The sequence below is a fragment of the Poecilia latipinna genome, unplaced genomic scaffold (genome assembly GCF_001443285.1).
Source record: "Poecilia latipinna isolate Pla-1442-1.1 unplaced genomic scaffold, P_latipinna-1.0 Scaffold2287, whole genome shotgun sequence".
Lineage (NCBI taxonomy): Eukaryota > Metazoa > Chordata > Actinopteri > Cyprinodontiformes > Poeciliidae > Poecilia > Poecilia latipinna.
Genome location: NW_015114903.1, coordinates 55793 through 62426, shown reverse-complemented (window position 1 = coordinate 62426; position 6634 = coordinate 55793). Strand labels below are relative to the sequence as shown.

General features: G+C 41.1%; 1 protein-coding gene and 1 long non-coding RNA gene across 3 annotated transcripts in view; both read right to left on the bottom strand.

The window, feature by feature from the left end:
• Positions 1 to 1145, bottom strand: part of rnf224 (ring finger protein 224) — a 22595-nt gene extending 21450 nt beyond the window's left edge. The window contains exons 1-2 of one of the 2 annotated variants that reach the window (XM_015018539.1): positions 713 to 1145; positions 371 to 550 (exon numbers count right to left, since the gene is read on the bottom strand). The gene's annotated coding sequence lies outside the window, so the exon portion shown is untranslated. Of the gene's footprint in view, positions 1 to 370; positions 691 to 712 lie in introns of those variants that run through there. The other variant, XM_015018537.1, reaches the window with a different exon arrangement.
• Positions 1146 to 1695: 550 nt separating this feature from the next.
• Positions 1696 to 4087, bottom strand: LOC106937156 (uncharacterized). The gene is made up of 2 exons (XR_001422330.1): positions 3845 to 4087; positions 1696 to 2769 (listed from the first exon to the last, which is right to left on the bottom strand). It is a non-coding gene; the product is annotated as an uncharacterized LOC106937156 (long non-coding RNA).
• Positions 4088 to 6634: the final 2547 nt, after the last annotated feature.

Here is a 6634-nt window from a genome sequence, read left to right as displayed (position 1 = left end):
AGGTGCAAAGAGCCCATTGGTTCTTCTGGAGCGATGACCTCATTGCTCACACTGTCCTGTGATTGGACGAAGGACTTCTTGTTGCTACGACATATGTTTGTGGTGAGAATTTTTTTTCCCCTAGCTTGATTTTAGGGTAACTAAAGTTTGTAGAGACGATAACATCTGTTACTGGATCAGACTGGGAACAAACTGGGAACAAACTGGGAATAAACTGGGATCAGAAATGCTGGATATAAAAATGTCTTTTTACCATGATTATAATCGGTTTGGGGTTTTTGTTAATTAAAATAAAAAGTTTTTCTTAATGTTTTCGATTGGATGAAATGATTTTCCTTCCTGTGTTCTGATTGGTCAGACAGAAACTCACCTGGGTTTGTTGCAATCCTCCTCTTCTTCCTCAGTCTTCATCGTTCCATGTTTATCTGCTCTTCTCTCCGGTTTCTGTTTCGTCTCTGTGTTTCTCTTCCAGCTTTTATTCTTGTTTTGTTGATTTCGTCTCTCCGTATTTCCGCCTCTTGTTTACTCGTCTTCTGTTGGCTTTGATCGTCTCCCAGAGAGAGAGAGAGACTCGCCTCCATCAATAATTCACCAGCCAGGTGGAACCTGACCTGAACCAAGATCCTGACGTGAACAAGATCGACTTCAGCCTGTTGTACTACAATCAATACTGGTCATTAATAATAATAATAATAATAATAATAATAATAACCTGACAGAGGTTCAAATCAATATAGAACCACAAAGCTAATGATCCTGATTATCACCTGCTGATCACCTCCTGGAACCGGATCAGCCAATAGAAAGTGGAGCCGGGTTCAGGTTTCTGGTGTCGGCTCCGCCCTCCGCACAGACCCCTGTCGTCATGGAGACGATGAGGACCGTACTGGTTACCGGGTCAGGACCTGCTGGGCTCACTGGTCACTTTCCCAGTCAGAGCATTAATGGGTTTGGACCTCTTACTGGTCCAGAACCGTCACAGCAGACTGACGAGTTTCTTTGTGTTTCAGACATTGAATAAAAAACTAAAGTTAATCAGAGGAAATAAAAAACCAGATGATTAAATTAATTAAAACCAATCAGAAAGTTTGTTCACCCCAAACAAAGTCAGTATTGGTTCAGTTTCTCTTTTCCCATCAAATCTGCAGAACGGGAGAGAGAGGTTCTGAGAGAGAACCTGTCTGGCAGCATGAAGTAGGCTGGAAGCAGAAACATATCAGGTCCAGTTCAGACCATCAGAACCTACTGTACTGTATTCTAGTGAGCCGTCTTGTTCTGTTCTGATTGTGTCTCCTATCGTCGCCTTGATTTTGTTTTTGGACTTCTTCTCCTCTCCTGTCTGATTTCTAGTGTCTTTAAGCCTGATTTCCTGTTTTATTTTGAAAGGTCTTTCCTGGCGAACTTCCCTTTAGGTCAGATTACTAATCCAGTTCCAGTCCAAACATAGTTTCTGCAGGAATGTAAGACAAGTGAACTAAATTTATAATAACTCCGCTTTACCCTGGAGTCACATTCATTCATTCACATTAACCCATTCATAAACAGAGTAAGTGTGAAGCTGGAATCGAACCCACAACCTTCTGGTCACAAGACAACTGCTCTACACAGATCCACAGCGGCTGTGGGGCAAACGGCGCCCCCTGCTGGGCTGAAGGAGATTTCTGTTTGTATTTTTAGACAAACGGGACATAAAAAGAAAAGCAAATAATGTTTTTATTTTGTTCTTCATCTACAACTCGCTGCGACTTCATTCTGCTTCAGATAGACTTAGAAAAGTCCTTCATATTGAAAATTATGGTGCAGAAAACAGGAATACTTTATGGGGAAACATTTTTCTTAAATCCACAAATAAAACATAAGCATTTCAGCAACAAAATAATTATCTACCATTTATAAAATCCTTTGTTTCGGCTTAGTTCTGGACGTGAAGATGATTCGGTTCGTTTTCCTCCTGATGGAACAAAAATCTGATCAAAATCTTTTTGTTTAAAATAAAATTCTAAATGTTTTCCAAACTTTGATTAAATGTAAAATCATTAAACAGGATCTGATTTATATTTTATATGTGAAAATTATTTAAAGCTGTAAAAAGTCTTGTGTCTTCAGGTGGAGTTGTCATGACAATGGCAGAAAGGCAGCCATCTTGTCTTTTTGAAGGAATTAAAAATCTAAATAAATCTAAAAAATATAAAAACCAGATATTTAAATCTCTTGTTTCTCAGAGTTTTAACAAACTTTGATGTCCTGGTTCTGTCCGGGTTCTGTCCTGTCCTCCAGAACCCGGATTGACGGTCCAAAGTCAGTGTGAACCCAGTCTCTAAGCTTCGGATCTGCGGCACGGTTCTGGTTCAGCTGGTTCTGGTTCAGCTGGTTCTGGTTCAGCTGGTTCTGGTTTTGTAGATGTATCAACATGTGGTCAGCCCTGAAATAGAATATCTGCTAATGAGCCAATCACAGTCCTCCTTCAAGGGTGACATCACTTCCTCCTGCGGCAGCGGTAGCAACACGCTGGGCACCGCCCCGCCTCTTCCTCCTCCTCTTCCTCCCTCACCGTGTAGGGGGGCGGGGCCGAGCCCTTCTGGGCGTATGGGTTTTCGCTGTTCAGAGCCACCGGATTGGCTATCACTGTTGCATCATCTGAGGGGCGGAGCTTAGCCCGAGGGATGGTCACCTGACCGTATGGGTTCTCCAAAGAAATGTTGATTTTTGATGACATATTGATGACGTCAGAGAAGGGGATGGTGGGGGAGGGGGGGCAGAACAGCCAATCTAGAGAGAAAGAGAGAATGATGTGAATAAAGTTTCATTAATACATAACAACAAACATCTATGATGTCACTTCCTCCATATTACAACCAATCGGGTCAAGTTTATGCTTCAAGGAGAAACAACCAATCAGCTCTGCAAGTTAAACCTTAACGAGTTTAATAATCTGAACTAAAAGTTTAATAATCTGAACTGAGCGAGTTTAATTTATTTATTTTATATTTTTAATCTGTTTTAAGCTGGTAAAACCCTCTGAGGCAGAAATCTGCAGCAGAAACAACCTGGTTACACAAAATGAACAAACTAAAACATTTACAACAGTTTAAAACAAATTGCAGATTAAAGCAGTGGTACATAAAATCCAAAGAAATGAGATCTGGAGCCGATTCCATCTCTGAATCCTCGCTTCTCTTTCTCTGTCCAACACCAAGAACCTGCAGCAGAAAATGCTGCAGCAGCGTACAGAACGGGCAGCAACAGGTCGCTGCAGCAGGGAGTTTAAATCAGCTGCAGCCCAGTTTTATAAACCAGGATCATTAAATGATGGTTTCTCCTACAGGAAATGTTGAGATGCTACGGCCTAGTCCAAACCTGACAGCAGATTCATATCCAAAACATCTGATGATCCATCAGAACGCAGCTGATGCCAAGTTCTAATGATCAGGATCCCTCACAAAAGACCACCTTCGTTTTAAAGGCGTTTGATAATAATTTCTCCTCATTTAACGATCTGAGCAACAGTAGGAACCATAAGTTTACATACACCAAATAAAAACATGTCCTCGTATTTTTCCTGACCCGGTTCTGTCAGGAGGAACGGGTCAGAACCGCAACAAACCGCTGTGGAGCCATAGGAGGAAACCAGAACACCCGACCCAAATCATCAGTTCAGAGGCAACCTGCCAAATCCTGAGGAGGTGTATGTAAACTTCTGACCCTCACAGATTAATTCTGCTGGTTGAAGTTTGGTCCATCTATATATCTATCTATTGATTATTACCTGAACAGTCTGTGGTTCTGCTTGTACTGGGGAAGGTTTTCTAGTTTCAGGTTTGTTTTCTAGTTTGAGACGACTCACCTGTCCTCAGGTGTGTCCACCTTCGTCTTCTTCTGTGTCTTTAAAAACAGTCCACCTCCTCTGGCAGCTTCTTCTTCTTCTGTCTGGAATGGATTCAGGCCCTTTGTATCTGGAGAAAAAATATGTTTTATTTGACCGAAACAATAAATCTGACTCGTCTCTCTCTCTCTCCTGAGTCTCTTGACCGCCTCGCCCAAACCTGTTCTACCTGTCGGCACTCCCTCCCTCTCTCTCTCTCTCTCTCTCTCTCTCTCTCTTTCTCTGTTCATTCTCTATGTAGCTCGCCCACAGGGGACAACGCCTCCTCCTCTCAGAGGTTTGACCTCTTAATGTCTGAATATCTATAAGCAGATTTTCTTTAGTTTCAGATTTCTGTTTAAAGAATTTATTGCAGTTTTTTATTAGTGAAAAACATTTTATATTTTATTCCTGTTTATAAAGTCCAGCTTTAGTGTCATATTTGTATTTTATGAACATTTCAAGTTTGCTTTTGTTATGGATTCTGTGTTTTCCTCTATCTCTTTTAGCCTCTTTTGTCTGCTTACACGCACACGCTGCAGCTTACATGACCATGTTTACATATGTCTGCCAACCAGGGGCGACGCCAGAAATCTTGGGCCCCATGACAAAAAATTTCCTTGGGCCCCCTGCGCAACTACTGTTACAGTTTCTTGAGTCTATCTGACCCATCAAAAGCATCACAATTTTAAAGGCTTGCAACTCTCTTGCTTTCTTTGGTCCAATACTGATAACTAACACAATATTCACTGCTAGTGAACTTTACCTGCAACAGTTCACATACTGCTTGCAAATAGATTGCTTAAATTTTTTATTATTAGTTTTATCTCATTGAAATGTCTCTTCCCACCTGCAACAGTCACAATGTGCAAAATATACATAAAACAATCCACACTTCTCAAAAAAATGCTATGTAGTTGCATTTTATTCAAGCTGCAGTACAGAACTTTAACAAAAATGTGTTTTCTCCATATTTGTTAAAGCTGTCACCATGTTGTGACAGCTTGCTATTTGACAAATAATCTGGAAAAATCAGTCAATCTCCTCCATCTGCTTCCTGAATTACTATTACTGGTTAAAGTAATGCACCGTTCTGACCAAAACAACCAATCAGAACCAGGAGGAGGGTCTTAATGCTGTCAATTAGCCTCATTCACTCACTGTTAAATGTGCTAATGGTGAAGAAACAACTTATTGTTTCAGGAAAACTGTTTATCTGCCATCATTGGTAGCTATGCTAACTAAACTGAGCATTCACAGTTTGAATCTGCACAGCTCTGTGCTAGGCTAGCTGCAGCACGGCACAAATCGAGGAAGGATGAGCAGCACCACATGAGATTGTGATTGACAGCGTTAAGACCCACCTCCTGCTTCTGTTTGGTTGTTTCTAGATAGCACTGGGAGAAGGCAGAGGAAATAATTTTTTTCACAAATTATCTATCATGCCATGCTTACAACACAATATTTTTAACAAATATGTAAAAAAAAATTTTTTGTGTTTTTTCTTATAAAAGTGTCATTCTGCAGCTTTATTTTCACTTAGGCAACAGATACCTGTAATTTAAATGCAAGCTAAGGTAAAACTGTGTGGACTGGCTGCAGTCCACACAGGAGGATGTTTTTTTGATCATTTTATAAAGATTGTTTGAATTTATGTCAGCAACAAATACATTGTTTTTGTTGTGTAATTGTAAAAAGAGCAAAGACACAGAGAAATCCCTATGGATTCCCTGGAATGATGCTAACTAGCTTGTCATTGAACACAGTGTTGCTCAGTTTTTTCACTGGGACGGGGAGGAAGAGGGTTGATGCTGTATGGTGGTTAGAGCTGCTGCTGACTGACTCACCTGTTGTTAAGTGGTAAAAGGTACAGGGAAGAGTTAAATATGAATTTGTTGGTATTTCTTTTCCTTAATTCATTAAATGCTACATTGACAAACAGCAGTCTGTAGCTAAGCTAACTATGCTAAAAGGTTGATAATCTCACACAGTCTACTCACCTCTCGGAGAAAAACTGGGTTACAAATAGACACCCTTGCCTTTTTCTCTCTCTTATCTCTGTTTTTTTAAACTTGACTTCATTATTTTTCTAGGCAGCAAAGTAACAGCCACAGTTCTTGTCTTGTACTGAGCTGCGGAAAGCGTCACCGTCACCGTTAAATCCCCCCTGGATTTAACGCAGATCCAGGGGGGAGTTCAGTGTAAATATAGATGTGTGCTTTTTGGTCTGGGAGGGATAACATTTAGGCTGCACAGTGGCGCAGTTGGTAGAGCTGTTGCCGTGCAGCAAGAAGGTTCTGGGTTCGATTCCCGGTCTTTCTGCATGGAGTTTGCATGTTCTCCCTGTGCATGCGTGGGTTTTCTCCGGGTACTCCGGTTTCCTCCCACAGTCCAAAAAACATGACTGTTAGGTTAATTGGTCTGTCTAAATTGCCCCTAGGTGTGTGTGTGTGCATGGTTGTGTCTCTGTGTTGCCCTGCAACAGACTGGCGACCTGTCCAGGATGTACCCCGCCTCTCACCCGGAACATTAGCTGGAGATAGGCACCAGCACCCCTCCCAACCCCACTGAGGGACAAGGGTGTTCAGAAAATGGATGGATGGGATAACATTTAATTTTTACTGCTAAAAACAATTTTAAAAAACACAACAATAGTAATTGACAGGGCCCCGATTTTTTCTATTTCTATAAAATAAATAAATGAATGAAGAAATACATTTTGTGGGAGGGGACAGGTCAAGGGCCCTTGACACTGGAAAATCTAAAGTTATG